The following is a 20,415-nucleotide window of genomic DNA, read 5'->3' as shown; positions in this document are numbered from 1 at the left end:
GTGTTTTTAAAAAGGCCCAAAATGTCGATACCCCATTTAACTGCTGAGTATTCATCACTGGGTTGGTTTTAAAATACAGAATTTGTGAAGAGACCATTGTACTTACTGATTTATCTAGTGTGTTAAGCCTCTAATCTTACTGTTTAAAAACCAGGGGCTATTAACTATTCACACAAAGGGAAAAATACCCATCACCAACTTTTGAAAAACATGTCTAATTTTATCTAATTACAAGCCAATTCTTTGAGAGTTAGCAGAATACAGCAATTGTTTTTCTGAGCAACGCTGTTAAAAATCACCTGAAACCTTCAAGAGATTTGTATTCACTATTGTTGTCTTGTTTTTCAACCTCCTCAGTTACAAATGCAAAAAAAAAAAGTGTTCTTGAAATTATATGAAACTCCTAGAAACCTAATATGCAAACTCTCAGTATTTTTATATTTTATGGCAATATATTTATTTACGTAAGTTCAGTAAGAATCTGTTCTCTTTGTGTAAGGACATGATCGGAATGTCATATTTGAGAGATATGTGCATAGACTCATATATGACCAGATGGCTTAAAGGGACTAAGGTTGATTTTATGGACCCAATAAATCCCCTTGGAAAAATCGGCCTGGTACCTTGTTTACAGGTTTCCAGCAGCCTTACAGGTGAGTAAGGAAGGTCACTTCCTGGAAGGCACAGGAATACCTCAGAATTATCTTGGGGACCTGGAGGAGAAGAATTCACCCAAATCTTTAAGTATTGCAGGTAAAATCTGATTGACTGCAAGTCATTGGCTGGCTTTCCTGGTCTTGAGAAGCCTTTAAAGTTCAATCTGAAATTCCTTATAAAAAGTTCCACCAAAGCACATTTCAAAGAGCCTGTGTGATCAATTGCTATTTTTGCTGTACTTATGGAAATAATCAGGCCAAGTGTTTTGAAGCCAAACTTACTTTACAAACAAATTAGTCTTAAAAATTAGTTACCTCCAGTAAATATGAGCATGATTATAAAGAGAAAAATGCAGCTTTAGGATTGGCTGGTGTTGGGTAATACTCCAGGTTCAGAGTGATGGTGGAAGAGTAGGTGAACAGGTCCTGAGCAGCCTGCCTGGCAGCCACACAGGCCACAGCTCCCAGGCGGTGTCCTGGTTTCCCCCATGGCTCAACCTCCACCCAAGGGGCAGGGGTGCAGCCTTTCCTTCTCCTTCCCTCCTCAGCAGAAAGCCCCCTTCTCCCCAGGAGAGAGAGTGAGGCGACCAAGGCCATTGCTGACAGGGCCCAGCATTCTATGACATCCGCATATGTACATGGCACTCTCTGGGGCTGTGCAAGGCAGTCTAGTGGGCGGCAGCAGAGTCTGCGGGATGAGAGAGGGGTGCCCCAAATGAGGGAGCCCAAGCGGCTGCAGTCAGGTGGCCTGGGCTTGGTCAGGGCAGGTGGACCAGCCTCCCCAGCCGTGTGCATCAGCGCTTCCCTGTGGCATGGGGGCTGAGCCAGGGGCCCCGGGCGGCCCCAGACACAGAGCTGCCTTAGCGAGAGCTTAAGAGCAGAGCCGCTCAGGAACCCATATTAATACTGTGAATACCAGCCTAATGATGAGAAAGCAAACACAGCTGTCTTGGGACCACACTGTTGACACCTCAAGCCTTCTCTAAATTCTTCTTTAGCATCCTGTCACTGCCTTCCCTGCAGGACAGTCACAAGAAGTCAAATAAAACTCAATACTGAGCTTATGGTAGGAGCTATTGAGGAAGGTGGCTGGATGGCTCTCAGATCATACACAATATCTCTCGTGAGACTCTGGGATTTTTCTAGGGTTTTAGAACCAGAAAAGGTACAGGTACTTTTCTTGGTCAACTGGGTTGTTTTATTTTTGACACAGTTTTGGATCACTTTTGTTTCTTTACTGAAGTATAATATACATAAAGTGCACAAACCTAAACATACAACTTTTAAATGTTCCTCCATGCTTACACCTGTGTAACCACCTCCTGATTCACAGCATGGAACATCCTGGAACCTCCCTCCTGCCCCTCTCAGTCAATACCCTTCCTACAAAACTAACCACTCTTCTGATTTCTGTCATCACAGGTTTGCTTTTACTGCAGAACTGCTGTGAATCATGTTCCTGATCCTCTTTCTTCTTCTGCTGTAGCATCAGGAAGTCAGAATCAATTCCTATTCCTATTCTAACTCTGTTCCAGCAACTGCACAGGACTTCAGAGTATGCATTTTGTAGAGAGGGGCCCCATCCATCTGGTTTCCTCTTATTTTCCTGTCATCTCCCATAGGACTGAGTGGTTAAAACAACAGACTTGGAGTCAGTCCGACCTTGACCTTCTGCATTTCTAGTCAAGGAGTGTGTGGCCTTAGGCAAGGTATTTAATCTCTTTGAGTGTCCTTGAGCCAGCTTCTGCCCATCCTGCTACCCTCCCTCCTCTGCAGGCATTACCCCTGAGGGCATCTTGTGTGCAAATTTCCTATTTCCCAGACACCATTCACATGACAGTTGTCCTTATTTATAAGATATAACAATACCTCACAGACTTGTTCTGAGGATTAAAAAAATAATCTGTCAAACAATTACCCCAGACACAGCCTATAGTAGTGCTCAATAAACAGTAGCTAATATAATAATTTAAACGTTGTATTTCTCTCCATTGCCCCCTCGAATCCTCTTTTGGAATGATATAGGGGTAAAGCAAGAGTAAAGATAAAACTGAGGTCGTCCAGACTTCTCTCATGCAACTATGCGGGGCATTCATTTCCTATCAGACAACACAGAGGGAACCAAAATGCAATCAGAAGGGTGCTTGGGAAAACAGATTTAGGAAAAGGGAAGTGTTTCTCTGGAGAGTATCAAGGCTGGTGAGAGATGCCCCACCCAAGGTCATGCCCTCCCTATGGAAAGGCTTACCAGGCTCCAGGGCCTCTCCTTAGGATCAGCTGAGGCCTTGTTACACCTAATCCCCAGGCCAACTTCCTCCCCCCACCCCCACCCCCGTCCTGCTGCCCTCCCTTCTTCACAGGCGTTAATCCTGGGGGCATCTTTAATGAACTACTTGCCTGCAGATCTCCCTCTTGGAATGTCACCCTACCAGTGACAGTTCTAAAGTTGGATTATTAATTAATTATTAAATGGCCCACCTCTGACAGTCAATGTGCTCATCTCCACACTGGGCATGTACCCTCCTAGTTCCCCTGACAGGTACTGTCTCCTCAAGGATCCGTCCAGACTTGGCAATCTGTAAAAACTGATCAAAGGTGACACTGGGAGAAAGTATAAAAATCCTGTTTCCTCCACTCCTACCCAAATGAAACAAAATTAAAAAAATAATAATCCTACTAGCCACTAAAGGAATAATCCAAATCATATGTCTCAGAAGTACTTACTACTGAAGTCGTTTCCCTCGTTTGCCTCTGAAAAATCTGTAGTAAAAACTTGAGTTTAACGTTTTCCCCTGAAGGCTCAAATTAAGCAAAAAGGGAAAGCCTGCTGTTTGTGCTGGATAAGAAAAGGTGCAAAAATCTTCACAGCTAATCAAGATTTTGAATTTTAATAATGAGTTCCTTAATGGAGCTCTAATTGCAGGGATTCTAGCAGAGGGCACACACACAGAGGTGTCAAATTCTATCTGGCAAAGCGGGAAGCTTACCCCTTGAAAACACTGCCTGAACAGTAGGTGTGTCTGTTCTCCTGGGTAACCCGCAGGTCACAGATTCCGCCGCAGATATGAAAAGAATGGCTCTGTAGGGGTTCGGTTGAGAGGGGTCAGGTAGCAGTAGCTCTTAGAGGACTCGGGGACAACTATTCTGCATTTCCAAAAAGGGTCCTCAGAAGTCCTGGACATAGTTTATAATTATGTACACATGACGTGTGACTGTCTTTACATGTATCTTTTACCACTTTTTTTAGGGGAAAGGCATAGTCATAATAATAGTTACTTACCTGGGTAAAATTTTCCCCACCGAGCAGGTGCTGGCAAGCAGAGGAGCAGACGAGATAAGTTCTTTTCCTGGTGGACACGGCTACATTTCCTCTGGCCCTGCGGTTTACACTGTCAGTTTTGGCTTTACCTTTTTTTAGAGGAACTTGGTTTTGGGTCAGCTGACCAAGCTCTTCATGACATCCTAATGTTAGATGAGAAATGTTCTGATTTCCAACTGGCACAACGTACAACAGACACCAAGATTCACGCATAAAAACTACTCTAGTTACCAAGATCACATTGGCTTTATTTTGATGTAACTTAGTTTTATGATTTATTTGCTTTGACTCCCACCAGAAACACATTGGTGCACTTGTGTATGCCCTAGAACGCGCTTACTACTGTTGCCGGGGAGGCGTCGTGTATTTTCCTCGGTTCTTGTCCCCGCCGCGACAAGAATTGAAGGACAGAGACACAGTAGGGAAGCAGAGTAAAAGTTTTATTTAAAGTTACTTAGAAAGTGCAGGCGACCACAGAGAAAAGACGAGAGCCCTGATTGGAAAAGGTTAGTTTCGCACTCAGAAAGTGTGGATGACCACAGAGGAGCGCCCTGAAAGGTTGGGAAATCACGGGGGCAAAATACCTCTAAAAACTGAAATTAGTTAAAGGGAGAAATAAAGGCTAAAATCCGTTTATTGCTTACAAACTGCAGTCTAACCCGTCTCTATCTCCTGCTCGAAAAACAGCAAAACCGGCCGTCCCCTCACCTCTCAGGTACAGATAAACCCTCCATTGCCCAGGTAATTACCCTTTTATATGGAGATGACTTCTCTCCACTCCTGAGGAATTATGCAAATCAACTAAAGGCGTACTTCTCTCCATCCTTGAGCTCCTGTTGATATGCAAATATACTAAAACCAGGCGAGATATTCTGGAGGTATTATTACCATTTACCCACACCCCTTTTAAGGATTTTTCAGGAATATGACAAAGGGCTAGGGTGTGGGCTTGTTAAGTGGTCTCAAGTATCTTTGATGAAACCTTAAGTTTCTTATCTGTCCTCTAGGTAATTCTGCAAAATTAGCTTAACACAAGAAATTTACTGCTCTGGTCCCCTCCCAGGATAGCAGCTTTCTGGTTTAGGAGCTTATCAATCAAGACTGTCTGCCCTTCCTCCAAGGTGGGCAGAGTTATTTGTTTGCTAACGAGTATATTAGGAATCTTTCTTCTTAAACTTCCTGTTTTTTTTTTTTTCAAAATGTAATTTTGACTTTAAGGTGGGATCTCCCTGTCCTTATTATGCTGTTAATAGGTGGGCCTTTTAGCATGCTAGAGTAAATCTTACAAATGATCTGATTGACACAATGAAGACATGGGCTGTGCTCAGATACTTTTCCTTATCTGGGGAATATTCAAACATTCAAGGCCAAGTTGCTCTTGACGGTTTGAACTTTAACTGATTAACTTTTACTCTTGAGTCTTTTCTGACTTTCTAGTTTTAACTGGTTAACTGTTGAGTCCTTTCTAGTGGGCTTTATTGATCTTGTCCTCTTTCCACTGACTAATATCTATTTTCCTGCCTAACACTACCTCACTAGGATATATTAGCCATTCCTCTGCGCTATACACATTATTAAATATGAAACTAGCCTTTCTTTTTCAAGGAGTGATGTTCTGCAGTGCCTCTACCTCAGTTCCTTTTTATTGGTTATTTAAAAAAATATTTTTAGATTTATACCCATAATCACATTTATTTGCCCACTGAGATCCTTTTGAGCATCAGAGCTAAGAAAGGTCTTGAGTAACCATGTCTTCCCTCCACATAATGTGCAGATGCACAAACTGAGGTCCCTTTGAAGAGGGAAGGTTGCTGGCACAAGAGTTCAGAAATACTCTATTTTTCGGTAAGATTAACAGTGTTTACTTTTTCTTATGATTTTTTTAAAATAATAGTATCATCTTACATAGATAAAGTGGGACTTGGCATTTAACTGGATGGAACAAAGGTTTTGTGGGTAAAATTGTAATATTTCCAGAATATCTAGCCTGGCTTTAGTATATCTGTACATCAATAGGCGTTCAGAGGTGGAAAGAAGTATGGCTTTAGTGCATTTGCGTCTTTCCTCAGGGAGAGAAGTTCATCTCCATATCAATGGGTGATTACCTGGGCAAAGAGGGCTTCTGTGTACCTGAGAGGGGAGGGGGAGGGCCGATTTTGCTTCTGTGGGAGCAGGAAAGAGAGATGCCCGAGGCTGCAGTTTGTGAATAAACAAATTTTAAACTATTTCTCCCTTTGACTGATTTTGGTTTTTAGAGGTATTTTGCCCCGGGATTTCCTCTCTTCAGACTTACAGGTTGTCAAACACAACCCAAGGAAAGATAAGACCAGAGGTCTAGGCTGAGGGAGAAAACCCTGGGGCTTCATGCTGAGAGACTTCCTTGCTGTCACTTGGAACTTGATCTGTTACATTTACATTGTTTGAAATTTTTTTTAATGGTTATATCCTTAAAGTCTACCTGTAGGAACTTTGCCACATCTATATTATGCATATTCTATAACTACTTAAAGGAACTTGGTATACAGCTCTATGTACTGATAGCAAAGCACATATAAGATAAACTCAGTCAAAAAAGCAAGCTGCAATGGGTGGCCTTTGGGAGGATGGGAAGTGGGGACAGTGGGAGCCGACTGACTATAAAGGAGCACGAGGAAACCTTTTGGGAGATGGAAATGTTAGTATCTTGTTCTGAGTGGTGTTTACACAATAGTCAAAACTTGTCCAATTGAACAATAAGAACAGGGAATTTACATAAATTATAAATATTTTTTTTGCTTATATATGCTTAAAAATATTTTCTGAAGGACCCATAAGATGTTATTGATAATGATTAACTCTAGTGAGTGGGCCAAGGTGTGTATGGAAAGATAAATTTGTTTTTCATTTCATAGCCTTCTACAGTGCAAGGCTGGAGGCACCGGAGGGAGGGGTGAGCACGTCAGAAGAGCTCAACCCTCATCAAATAAAGGGGGCAGCAAAGCCCCCAACCCTGGCCTAGTAAGGGAAAGAGACCAACAGATTCCGGCCTGATGACATGCCAAAATCCCTGGCTGCTGCCCCCTCCCAACCTGGAAAAGGAGTATTAACTTTCTAGTCCTTTGTCTACTGTAAGGGCCAATGACACGTGCCTTAGGCTAGCCAGTCCTCGAGCCACTGTACATCTATGCTCTCCCTCCCACTAACTTTAGAAACTCACTGCCTGCCCTGCTGGGTGTGACTTCTCCGGCCTGTGACTAACCAGACAGGTGAACATCACCCGGGATTGCACCCTATTAAACTTTTGGCTCCTTTTTGTTGCCTCCTCGTCTGGTCATTTCGGCTTGATTTTACCTTACATATAGTATGAGATGTGTTTCTTTCCCTCTTGTCCATATATTGTATACTAATATATGGTACTTTTTTTGAAGTACCATTTTGTTACAGTAAGAGTCTGGCTGCAAAGGCCTCAGATGCCTTTATTTAAATCCTCTAATAGTGACTTCAAAACAAAAGGAATTTTCCTTATTCTGTGAGAAAAAAACTTCCCTAACTACCTCTGTTCTACAAATTTAACCACGATGGACTATCAGCCTTGAGTGGTTTTTCTAGAACAGTGATGGCAGCCTTATAGTAAGCCAACTGCCTGGACTTAATGACCCAAATGTGGCCCAACAGATTTTAACCAGGCTTACACCTAGTTTTTGAAGCATTTAGCCAAATGGTTATCATACTTGTTTTTAAACACCTCTCTCTACTTGTGAACAAAATAAAGGATTGTTGTAGGACCTTACGAAAAATTTCTGGACCATAGCATAGCTCTGTGGAGAAAGATGAGTAAGGAAATAGAATGTGAACAAGGACCCAATCCCCCCACCACATCCGTGTTTCCCAGACTCATTTCAAAGAAGTTAGTTTGGGAATCCCCAATGGCCCACAGAACCCACGTAGACCTCTTTGTATGAGAAAACAGTGAATCAGAAAGCTAGAAAATATGTGGTGTTCTCCTTAAGAGTGAATTCCTAATTAATGATTCAAAACTTTAGCAATCCATAATTTCATTTTTTTTTTTTTTTTACTATACAGGGCCTACTTCTACACAAGCCCACATCAGATACTAAATAAAATTTTGTAAAACTGAGGTGAAAGAAGTAAGCCTTGTTTGTATAGTTCCTGTGTAAATTTAGAGAACACACACATTGTCTGTTACTTAGTATGATAGAAACCACAAGCATTATACCTGATGTCATGCTTAAAAAACAGAACTCATAAATATAGAGAACAAACTGGTGGTTGCCAGAGGGGAGGGTGTGTGGGTGGGTGGGTGGGGGTGCAAAATAGGTGAAGGGGATAAAAGGTAAAAAAACAAACAGAACACCAGGATTATTCCCAGAACAGGTGGCTGGGGTTAAGTGGCCTTGACTGGAAGGAAGGAGTAAGAGGTACTGATGGACGGCACTTGTCTACTAGGCTACCTCTTACATAGCCCAAAAGAGCAACCCACAAGTTATAGCTCCTGTTCTTCCCCTCGTGGGCTGGCTCTGAGGCAGGAGATATTTACTCCAAATAACACCTCCCACAATGAGTCTCTGTAGAGAGTCAAGAGTGACCAGTCAGGCCTGGCCTGGAACTGGGTAGGAAGAGGGGGCTGGATTCTGGGGGTGAAAAACATACGCAGTGATGCATAGTCACTTTGCATTTTTAGATAAGAGAAACTGATTTATAAAACTCACTAGGCCGTAACTCAGCTGCACTGAAACCAGGAACTCTTATTCTGAACAGGTTTGGCTTCTGAGAAAAATTCCCCCAAATTTTTGGCCCATTTTTAAATTGTCTATTTGGTTTATAATCACACTTCAAAATGTCAAGTATGATAAAAATACAAAAATGAAAAGCAAGGGAATGACCAAAAAAAGGAATGGTGTGAACAGGTTGGTTTCAATCCCAGCGCCTGAGACAATCAGGACCAGGCCAGCCGAGAGAGTGCAGGGCTCCGAGGGGCACTTCCTCCCGGAAGGACCAGCATCAGAAACGCCCCCTCCCTGGGGGACTGCCCCCTCCCTGGGGGACTGCGGAGACAGGAGACCCCTCCTCTGGAGCCTCTTAATGGAAAGCTGAGGGCCCAGTGGCTGGAGGCGGGTGGGGAGCATGGACAGCATGACTTCCGTGCAATGAGCACAGCACATATAAGCCCATTCTTTTCTTCCTTTTTTTTTTTTATTAAAGCATTGTTGATACACAATCTTATATTGGCTTCAAATGTACAACACTGTGGCTCAACAGTTACCCATGCTATAAAATCCTCACCCCCTCTAATGTGGTCACTATCTATCAATGCAGTAAGATGTTTCAGAATCATTAACTGTGTTCTCCGTGCTGTACTACTGTCCCTGTGAGCAACTTACATTGTGATAGTGAATTATTGTGCCTCTATCCCCTCACCCTTTCCCCCGACCTGCCCCAACCCCTTCCCCAATGGTAACCACCAGTCACTTCTCATTGTCTATGAGCCTACTGCTGTTTTGTTCCTTCTGTTTTGCTTTGTTTTTATATTCCACAAATAAATGAAATCATATGGTATTTTTCTCAGCCTGGCTTATTTCACTGTGCATAATGCCCTCTAGATCAACCCATGTTGTGGCATATGGTAGGATTTCTTTTCTTTTTATGGCTGAATCATATTCCATTGTGTATATGTACATCTTTATCTATTCATTTTTTGATGGACACTCAGGTTGAGGTAAGCCCATTCTTATCTGAGCCTGTGTCTGAATTTTTTATTAAAGTATAGTCACTACTCCCTCTCATTCTAGGGCTTTTTGAGGAATCATTTACTTGTGTAATGAGAGTTTAGGTCAAGGAAATTTGGTTCCTCTCTAAAACACTGAGGGAAAAATGGGCTTATTGTAAATGGTCCAAGCAGCTCTAGCCCCAAGGGCACAAGCCATGCAGTCCTAGTGCCCCAACGGGACATGGTCCTCAGTGGGGACAGCGGTTCTACCCACATCTGCAAGGGCTCACAGGACCAGGTGGGGTCAGAACCTTGACGGGGGGGAGCTGCTCTGGATCTGCTGGACTGTAGCTTGGCGAGGGGCTTTGGCTGGAACCAAGGCGGGCTCAGAGCGGAAGCTCATGCAAATGCTTATGCCCTTGAAACCCTCACTCAACTGCCACCTTGGCTCCCAACCAAGGCAGGCCCCTGGGCACAGCAAGGTCAGATGGGCACAAAGGAGAAGGGGCTTCCATCCAGGATAGCAGCTAGCAGCTGATCGGGAGCCAGCCAGGAGGCCACAAGGGAAAGTTCCCCTCCCTCCCTGGTTTCTCAAAATCTACATGGTAAATGTCTACGGCTGCTCCGGGAAATTTCATGACAGGAAGTTGATCCATAGAGGCATGGCTTGGCAACTTCCTTCCTATGTGCCTCTGCCAACATTTGGCCACTCTTCCAGTCTTTATCTAACCCACAAAGTATTGCCTTCGCTGTATTAGGAAATGTATTGCAATACCATTCCCAGCATTACCAGCAATACCATTCTCTTTATTTTAGATCTTTAGTTATCTCTTTCTGCCAGGTCACTAAAATAGGATCTGAAGAATTATCCTCACCCTCCAGAGACCAGTTCCTGGTTCCCAGCAAACTGGCTTTAAAGCAAGTGCCAAGTCATGCCCCAAAGACAGAACAATAGGAGATACATTCAAATGCTGATATTTTGGGGGATGGCAAAATCTGGAACTTCCATTAGAATACCTGTAGAATTATTCACCATACTGTTCCCAGTGGATTCTTTCCTTGGTGGTTGAATTTGGAAGTGATGATGCCCACAGGCACCATCCCAGGATAAAATGATCTTCGGTTCCATTCCACCTTACTTTCAGAAGTCAAACAGCTCAGGAGAAGTGCTGTTCAGTAGAAGTATAATGCAATTCATATGCATAATTTTAAATGTCTAATAGCCACAGTTAAAAAGACAAGAAACAGGTAAAATTAATTTTAATGCAGAATGATCTTTCACCCAACATATCCCAAACACTATAATTTCTACCTATAACCAACATAATATTGAGATATTCTACATTCTTTTTGTCACATGCAGTCTCAAAATCTGGTATTTTACACTTGCACCCTATCTCAATCCAGAATAGCCACATGTCAAGCGCTTGTGGCCACATGGGGCTAGTGCTTAACCATGTCAGACAGTAAAGATTTAGAACATCAAGTCTGAATTTCACTATTTAGCCTTCCAGGTCCTTCCTAACTTGACCTCTGTTTATACATTCAGGCATGTTTCCCTTATGCCCAAATAGAGAGAAGAGATCTGTGGGGAAGCTGGGGTTCCTATGGCCAGGATCCTCACTGAACTTAAAGCACCTGATGATGTAACTGGCCTGTTGCTAGCCTACCGCTTCCATACCTGTAGGCAATAAGCTATTATTGCTCTATATAGAGAGCTCGGCCCAGTGCTCTGGGCAGAGGCAGAGATGCTAGTGCTCGACCTACAGCTGGGAGAAGCTGGGTAATAAACCCTTTCACCCCAAAGAACGATCACCGTCATTTTCTTTGGTCACATTGAATCCATTAGTGAACTTGCCCGGGGCTGAAACCCATTGTCAAGGCAGGATCTTAGAGAACTTCCCTCATCTTACATCTGACCCTTTGTGAGCCCAGACATGCAAACTGACTGCTCTGAGGTCACACAAATATTTAGTGGTGACACCTAGGATTTCCTAACTTCTAGAGCAAGAGGAACTGTTTGAACCAGTTAAATAAAGTACAGTCACCTACAAAAAAAATGTTACCAGGAGAATTAACAAACGCATGGTTTCCTCTCTGCTGTGCTGAGGGTTTTAGTTGATCCCTAAACTTCCCAGAATTAGTCCTCCCGACAGCCAGCCCCATGACTGTCCCAGGTTGGGCTGGGCTTTGGATGGCTATAGAGTAAGTTGCCTTGAGTTCTACAGGCTACAGGGATTTGTAGATAGTCACCCTTGGGCAAATCTGGAGGCTTCAAAGACGATGCACCACCAACTCCCTGTTCCAGGTAAATTCACAGCAAGGCCAGGGTCTCCCATGAGCCAACACCTGTTGGCTCAAACCAGAGAAAGAGAGAGAAGTGACATCCAGACATGCGGAAAGTAGGGGCAGGCACACAGGCCCCGGAGATAGGCCTTGGAGGGAGATGTAACAGCAGTTCTGGGAGACTGGGGGGCCAGCGGGGGCCTGGCTGCAAAGGGGCCAAAGCCCCTCCTCTTGGAAATGTCATCAGTACCTATTTCAGGGGGCCTGTCCCAATGCTCCTCAAACTTTAGTGCTTACCTGAATTCCCTGGGGATCTTCTTGAACTTCTTCCCTAGTAGGTTTCGGATGGGGCTTCAGATTCCACCGTTCTGACAATCTCCCAAGGTGACAGCTCCTGCTGGTCCAGAGAGCATGCTTAACAGCAAAAGACTATCCTATCTCGCTGCAGGTGAGTGGCCAGTGCCTGAGAAGGCCTGAGCAGGCTGGATACAGCTGGGCTGTTTCTCCCCACCGAGATTTACGGAACTAATAATGACCACTACCAAGCGAGCTGCAACCACTGCTCAAAGCCCTTCCACTAACTCCTTCAGTCTTCACAACAGCCCTGCGAGCTGGCTGCTAGATTCTCACCCTTTTTTACAGGTGAGGATGCCGAAGCACAGAGGGGTTATTAGCTGACTTGCCTACAGCTGGTAAGGAATGAACCTTGGCTCTGAACCCAGGCATTCTGGGCAGTTCTGCACATTCGGGCCATGTAACACAAGCAGTATTGAGAGACTCTGAGGCTGGCGTGTGTCGGCTCTGCCAAGGGGTGACAAATACACCTGTAGACAATGGTCAGTTAGCAGAATCCTTTCAAACTGTGATGAGCTCTCCAAAGTTAGTTTCAAAGGATCTGTAAGCCTCCTCTTCACCAGCCTCGGCCCATAAAATATAGTTGACCTTTGAAAATGTGGGGATTAGGGGCACTGACTCCACACAGTCAAAAGTCTGAGGATAATTTCTGACTCCCCCAAAACCTAACTACTAATAGCCTAGTGTTGACTGGAAGCCTTACCAATAACCTCAACAGTTAATACAGGTTTTGTGTGTACTATATACTGTATTCTTACAATAAAGTCAGAGAAAAAGTTTTTTCAATTCATCACAAATCTCCTCCCGTTGCCCAGTGTATTTATTGAAAAATTCTGCACATAAGTGGACCTGCACAATTCAATCCCGTGTTGCTCAAGGGTCAATTGTACTTCTTAATCTCCAAACAACTTCAAAGCTGATTTATATATTTTTTTAATGATAAAAGTTTAGTTTCTTAAGCATCCTAAAATGGCATTAAAAGCAATCAGTATGAGCTTGAGGAATTTTATCTTTAACTTCCTCACTCTGGGGGACAGGCCCTATTAATATACTTCAAACACTGTTGATCTGTCTTCTCTTTGGGGGGCTGGAGGGGTTGGGTCATCCTGCTGGGCCCAGGGACTTCTCATTTCTCCTGTTTGATCCACGGCCATGTGTAGTTCGGAGGAGCTGAGGATGGTGGGGCTGAGTGCTGGTCCGCTGACCAGGCTAGCTGAGTTCCAGGCCTGCTCTGCCTCCCAGAAGCCCCATGGCCTGGTCAGCTCACATCCCTTCTCAGGGCTATTTCCTCATCCGTGTCACGAAGTCTGGCCAGATACTCCAAAATGCTAGCCCGTGACACACTCTTTTTCGTGTTCCTGATCTTTGTCAGGCTTTTGCCAACAGCTGCTGATTTTCTGTGTGACTGTTTGTTCCCACCATCAGGGTGACTGGTTCCTGCAAAACGAGAAGTCCCTAGAGAAAGCCCAAAACCCAAAGTGAGAAATTCTTTGGTGAAAAAGTCCTGATATTGATTCTAGCTTCCTCTCAGTGGTCTGGGTCCCTGGGGCTTGTTCCTAACAATCTCTCTTCCTCTTGGAGTCCAGCCACCTGGGTATTTTGTAACCTGTCTGACTTCTTCCAGCCCTGCTTAAATTTCCTCACTGGCTCCCTATTGCCCACTCAACCCCGCCCACCTGTCTTACTCTGGCTGCAGTGCCCCTCGTGCTCTGCCTGTGTTCCTCCAGATGCCTTCCGGGAGTGACCCCACTAACCTGCATCCTCCTTCTTGCCTCCATGCCTGTCTCATGTGCTGTCCTACTGCCTGGCATGCCCTTTCTTCTCCTGCCTGCCTAGCAAACTCTTCCTCATCCTTTAAGACCCTCCTCAGGGATGTTTACTAAAGAGTCTTTTGATCCACCTGGGTAAAACAAGCCATCCATCCTTAGTGCTTCCAGTGTATCTTATGCTGATTAGAATGAGCTTTCATTTTATCAGTCTGGATACATTCAGCTGCAAGAACACCTGACTAACAGTGGCTTAAACAACAGAAACATTTCATTATCTCTTAGAAAACTGATGATAGGCTTTTCAAGGTTGGTTCAGCAACTCAATTCTGTCAAGGACCTAGGCCTCTTCCCTTCTGTCATCCTCTGCATGTTGGGTTTGTCTTGCCTCATGAACACAAGATGGTGACTGTAGCTCCAAGCATCATCACATCATCGCACCTCAGCATCTAAGAAGGAAGAAACATGGTGGAGAAAATGAGCCTTTTGCTCCTACACTTGCTCTCGGCCTGCTGATGGTTATCCTTTCCTATCCCTGGTCTCTGCGCTGTATCAGATGCTCCAGTTTTATGACTCAACCTGACCAGTTGCCTTTAAATGTCCACTCTAGACCTCACTCTATTAAGTACCAGAGGTCAAAAACCTCTTTGGTCTTTAAAAAACAAAATCACACCCATGGTCTGAAAATCTTGAAAGGTTTTGACTGGACATTGATTCACTTCTGAATAGTTCTGCTGTATGTGTGGCTTTTATTATGAGCCACCTCGAATAAGTTTTGGAAATAGGTGTGGTTTAAATAATAAATAAATGAATGAATATCTGGAAATTTGGCTGTTTTTATTACATCTTGGAGGGATGTGGTTACCTCTGTGATCAGCTCCTCTAGCTAAGAGAAACAGCATGGCCCCGCCTCTCTCTGGAATCTAAAAGCTTCAGTTGATATATGGAATAAGACAAGCAGTTGTGAGGAGGGGGGACTTTGGGGACGTTGCCTTGCTTTTTGGTGTATGATTTTTGGAAAGAGATAAAGTCTGAGGCCTTATCACTGATCTCACAGGAGCTCTGTGATGGAAGGATCCCTCCTCTCTAGGCCTCAGCTTCCCAAGTATATGATGAGGATTTGAGATGGATGGCCTCTTTAGTATCCTTCAAGCTTAGCTGAGAGATATGTACTGGGGGAAGGTGTCCATGAGGTGCTTTCCAGAGGGGTGGGACTGCCCACTGGGGATGGGCAGTGGGGTCACCTCTGCAAAGTCACCTTTGCCATGTAATGTAACACGTGCACACTTCCAGGCATTAGGCCACCGACATCCTTGGGGCCTATAACAGAGAGGTTTCAAGAACTATCACTCAGCTGGTAAGTGGCAGAGGTGGAACCTCAATCCACATCTCTGACTCTAAAACACGTACTTTTTCCATGCCATCCCAGCTGTCTTAGGAATTTTAGGGGCATCATTTAGTTCATCCTGTTTCTTTTAGGTAAAACACACCTAAAGGGGCCCAGGAAGAAAAGCAGCACCAGAGCGAGTGACTCTGGGCCCTCAGTCATGCAGACTGGTACCTCACTCCCTGGGACTCAGGAGGTCCTCCAAGGTCAGACCTTAGAGGTCTGAGATGGGGGCTAAGGCAGGCCACATGGCTTCCCAGCCTGCTGCTCTCAGAAGTCTCCAGCAGGGCCTTGTATCACAGGCAGATGCACAGGGGACACACCTGGCACACTTCTTCCCCAGTCCAGACTGGACACGGGGAGAGAATGAGCCAGAGATTCCAAAACAAACTGGGAGCTCAGAGGGTGGCAGACACGTCCCACCCTATGTCTGCCTCTGGCCCCAAATAAACATACACTTGTTCTTCCCCACCAGGAATTTCCTCCCATAAACAGAATTCTAAATACACTTTTGTTCATTCAGCATTTATTGCATACCTGCTTTGGGCTGGTGGTTGGGGGGCCATTCTAAGCACTCAAGATTTATCAGTGAACAATAGAGACAGAGGCCCCAGCCCTGTGGAGCCTACATTCTAGGTGGTGAGGGCTGGACAATAAAAAGTAAACCTAATAAATAAGTATGTAATATGTTAGAAGATGATAGAGCTATTGAAAAAGGGAATAGAGCAGAATGAGGGGGCTCAGGAGTGCTGGAGGGAATGCACACCTCAGTATTAAATAGGGGGACAAAGTAGCCTCATTGAGAAGGTGAGGTTTGATTAGACTTGAGGAGGTGAGGTCACTAAATGGATACTTGAGATGAGAGCATTCCAGGTAGAGGGGATAGCCATGCAAAGGCCCTGAGGCAGAAGCATGCTTGATATACTATAGAAACAGCCAGAAGCCCAGTGGATTTGGAGATGGCCATTAGAAGGACTGGACTTAACTCTGACTGAAATAGGAAATAACTGTGGGGTTTTTGATCATAGGAACATCCTGTAAAAAGATTTCGCATTTCTGTGGAATGTTGATGCAGGCGGCCATTGTTCCTTTGTGCAGGGTACTGTCTGATTATGTTAAAAACAAGAAAGCATGTTTACAGGGGCTTTTACAGTCTTATTCCTAACTCTATGTCCTTGCCCTCCAACTACTCTCTCCCAGGAGAATTTAGTCCACAGCTGAGAAGTCTTCTTCCTTAAGGGTTTTCAGGACAGAGGTACCTACTCTCTACTGGGCAGGTACTCCAGTCAGCCATCTACTGCTGGGGGCTAAACCCTGCTGGGGGAGCTGGGCCCAAGTTATGAGGCTGGGGGGCCTTTCTCCAGGGACCTTGGGGAGACTGCACTCTTGGTGGTAAATGAGATCAGAACCCCACAGCGGGGACAGAGGGTGATGCCAATTACGCCTATGTAAATGGATAGAGAGGTTATTAGCTGTAGAAGTGTAGAAGGAAATTTTAAAAAATGAGTAGTTGTATCTCCAGGGTGTGGGTTTATCAATGATATTTTTCTTCTTATAATTCATATTATTTCCAACTATATGCACTTTTACATCTTTTGAGTATTTTATAATCAAAGTGGAAAAAAATGAAAATAGTGTATCTATTACTACAGTGGCAGAAAATTTAATTTGTATAAAGAAGAACTCTCTGAATGGAGATTGACATGACAAGGGTCTTCAGGGAGGAGGCTCTGCTGCCTTTCCATCCCTGTCAGGTCAGACATCGTGTGCCTAGAAGGGCTGACCCTTGCTTGGAGGCTTGGGGTGAAGGGTTGATCTCTACCAACTCTGCCACCCTTCAAACTCTGTGGTCCTGAAATCAATTCTACATTTCTAATCACCTTATCCCTACACCTGGCAGGCTAAGGCTTGTGTGTAATGAACAAACACTAAGCTGATTACTTAGTCGACTGGATTTCAATCCCTGCCATGTTCAGGGAGGGTTCTGTTTCCTCTGAGGATAGACAGGGACTGAGGTCTCTCCCTTGGAGGCACTGCTCCCTGGAACCCCACATGCTTCTCCCTTTAACCAACTCACACCTGCCAGGTCGTACCACCTAACCCTATCTCTAGAGGATAGCCTAGATCTTATTGATCCTTATTTTCTTTTCATTATTATATAAGGCAGTTATTCTTATTGCAGAAAATTTAAGAGAAACAAATAAGCAAAAAGGGACAAAAATCTGTAGGCCCCCAACCAGACATAACCAATGTATTTTTGTCTCATTCATAGGTATAGAACTGTCAAAATAAAATCGTATCAAACATATGGTTTGGGAATGTGATTTTTCATAAAATATACATCTTGAGTACCTTTCCAAATTTGTAAATATGTAGGCCTACATATGCATTACAAATTTTTTTCTTCTTGTCATATGCATGTTAATGAGTACATTCTATTCCACCATGTGACTCAGTCATTATTTAACCATTCCCCTCCGGCTGGACAAGCTTTCTGTCATCATCAACAATGCTGTCAGCATCCTTGCCCCCATCTTTGCCCACATCTCGTCATTATTTGCTTAGGCCAAATGCTGGGAGATAAATTACGGGTTTGAAAGGAATGCAATCTAAAATCAGGTGAGATCTAAAGCCTGACCTTCCACCCCCTCCCCACCCCCTCCTCCCACAGAAGCTGAAGATGCTCTGTGTTGGCCTCGCTGAGCTCAGAGGCTCCCTCCAGCTCGGTACCTCTGATTCTAGTTTCTCTGTAGAGTCGGGGCTGCGGCCAGCTCTCCAACTCCAAATCCTGTGATTGCTGTCCCATTACCCCACTCACCTCTCATCTGGGTTTAAAGGGTTTTGACCACTTGCCAAAGAAGTGTATTTCCCTCCCTCTCCCAAACTGTCACACGTACAATTTCTCCACCTATTCTACTTCTGAAATAGTTCCCCTGGCGCCCTGCTTTGCTCAGCTCTGCAAGTGTCTATCACGGTCCTGCAATACTTTCATTCATGCAGATAATTCAGTAAACAGTTATGAGGCATTTAGTCTATGCTAAGGGAAACACAGAGGTGAATGATAAAGTCCCTCTCCTCATGGAACTTGTAAAGACTTGGAGAATTTCAGAGAGTGATACATTATGTGAAGAAACAATAGGGTGATGGGAGGGTGAGTGGTGGTGGAGAGATGCTATGGCCTCATGCATCCTCTCTGCAGAGGGGACACTTGAATGGAGAAAGTATTTTATTGCACTTCTCTGTTGATGTGCCTTCCTCCCTTTGTGAGATGGAGACCATGTCTTGTGTGTATCACAGAGGTAGAACAGAGCTCGGCACATAGAGTTCAGCAGAGTGCGTGGAATGAATGAATGAGCGAGTCAGTGGAGGTGATGGTTCCCCATCCTCTGCACCGTATAGACCCATGCGGAGCTCTGAGTCCAGATCCAGGGTGGTGGGCTCCTCTCCAGGGCCCCTCATTGTGTTACCTGAGAGTGAGCAGGAGACCAGAGGTTAGGACACTCCAACGACACCCAAAGCAAGCCGTGGGGCAGAGAAGCACTCAAGTGAAGAGCAGAGGCTGAATTTGGCTCTGCTCTTTACCCACTCTGTCGCCTTGGGCAAATTATCCAAGTCCGATGAGTCAGTTGAGAAATCTAGAAAATGAAGTTAATAGTGCCTCCCTCACTGAGTTGTGAGGAATGACTGAGATAAAGTGTTTAGAGTTTGGCAGAGGCAGGCTCAGCAAAGGGGAGCAGCCTGCCTGGCTGTTCCCGTGGTGCCCCAGGCGCCAGGGCCTGCTGGCCAGTAAAGGGAGTGAACCTGGCTGGCTCCCTTCAGGATTCTCCCAGGCAGGGGGGCATGGGGAGGGTGGGCAGAGGTGGAGGCCTGGGCAAGGCTTCAAGAGAGAGGAGAGGGTATGCGGCCCTATTTCCCAAAATTAAACTCATTATTTAAAAATAGCTAGAAACAATATAAAGATATTAAAGGAAATTTTAAAGGAAAAATAAATCACCTATGATCTTTGCAGTGTAATCCCAACAAAGTTATTTTACTTCTGTCTGGTCTCCTGTTTGTCCAAATACATATGTATTTGATATCACTACACTGACAGTCATCTATTTTATATTTTACATGTCACTTGACATTTTAAAAACAAAGTCTCCTTCAAATTGCTATAGTCTTCATACTTAGAATTTTTAACGGCAGACTGATCTTCCATCAAGTTGATGAAACATCATTTATTTATTCATTTTCTTATTGCTGGATATTTAGGTTGCTTCTTTTTGCTGTTAAATAAAAACATATTTGTTTGTAGCTTTTTAATTCTTTATAGCTATCTTCTTCCCCAGTGTGACAATTCATACTTTTCTAGCACTAAATAAGCATCTCTCGACCAACTCTACAGAGGGCTTTTGCAATAGTGTTAATATGACTGCATCTAGTTAGCTTAATCTGGTAAAGCGTGGTATTTAATGACTACTTAAGCTCCTCCTGAATGAAATTCAGTCCATGTTCTTTGCTCATAATCAGTCTTGATTAGCTATTTATGAACCTAATCTTTTATTTGCTGTATATCTTTTCTCTGGTCTATCATCTTTTCTTTTCTTTTTTAAATCACATTTTAAAAAAATTATAAAAGTAATACATACTCATGATAGAAAATTTGAAAAAGAGAGTGTTAAAATAAATGTTATCACTTAAAATTAACCTTTATTTTCCTGTTTCAAAACCAAGTGTAAAATATATTTTTGAGTCTATTGGAAATGAGAATATGGACTGGTAACAGATGATGGTCAGGGATTGTTGTTAATTTTGTTGGGTGTGTAATAGAGTAAATACACAATTTTAAAAACAATCTCAGTTAAGATGCTTAGTGGAGGGGTTACAGGAAAATTGATGCGAAATCTCAGATTCACTTTCAAAAACCTCAGGACAAAAAAAGCAAAGAAAGGATTGGG

At 43.9% G+C, this 20,415-nt stretch overlaps 1 protein-coding gene across 9 annotated transcripts in view; it reads right to left on the bottom strand.

Annotated features, from left to right (window-relative positions):
- Nucleotides 1-20,415, bottom strand: part of LOC108383827 (zDHHC palmitoyltransferase 19) — a 76,643-nt gene that overhangs the window by 16,659 nt on the left and 39,569 nt on the right. For 2 of the 9 annotated variants that reach the window (XM_073231458.1, XM_073231463.1), the window contains 2 exons: nucleotides 14,477-14,537; nucleotides 13,125-13,777 (listed from right to left, as the gene is read on the bottom strand). The gene's annotated coding sequence lies outside the window, so the exon portion shown is untranslated. Of the gene's footprint in view, nucleotides 1-3,134; nucleotides 14,538-20,415 lie in introns of those variants that run through there. The other 7 variants (XM_073231465.1, XM_073231466.1, XR_012129165.1 and 4 more) reach the window with 4 other exon arrangements.

Source organism: Manis javanica, chromosome 3, assembly GCF_040802235.1.
Source record: "Manis javanica isolate MJ-LG chromosome 3, MJ_LKY, whole genome shotgun sequence".
In the NCBI taxonomy this organism is placed as follows: Eukaryota; Metazoa; Chordata; class Mammalia; order Pholidota; family Manidae; genus Manis; species Manis javanica.
Note: the sequence above shows the minus strand (reverse complement) of the source record. Positions and strands in the feature narration are given on the sequence as shown.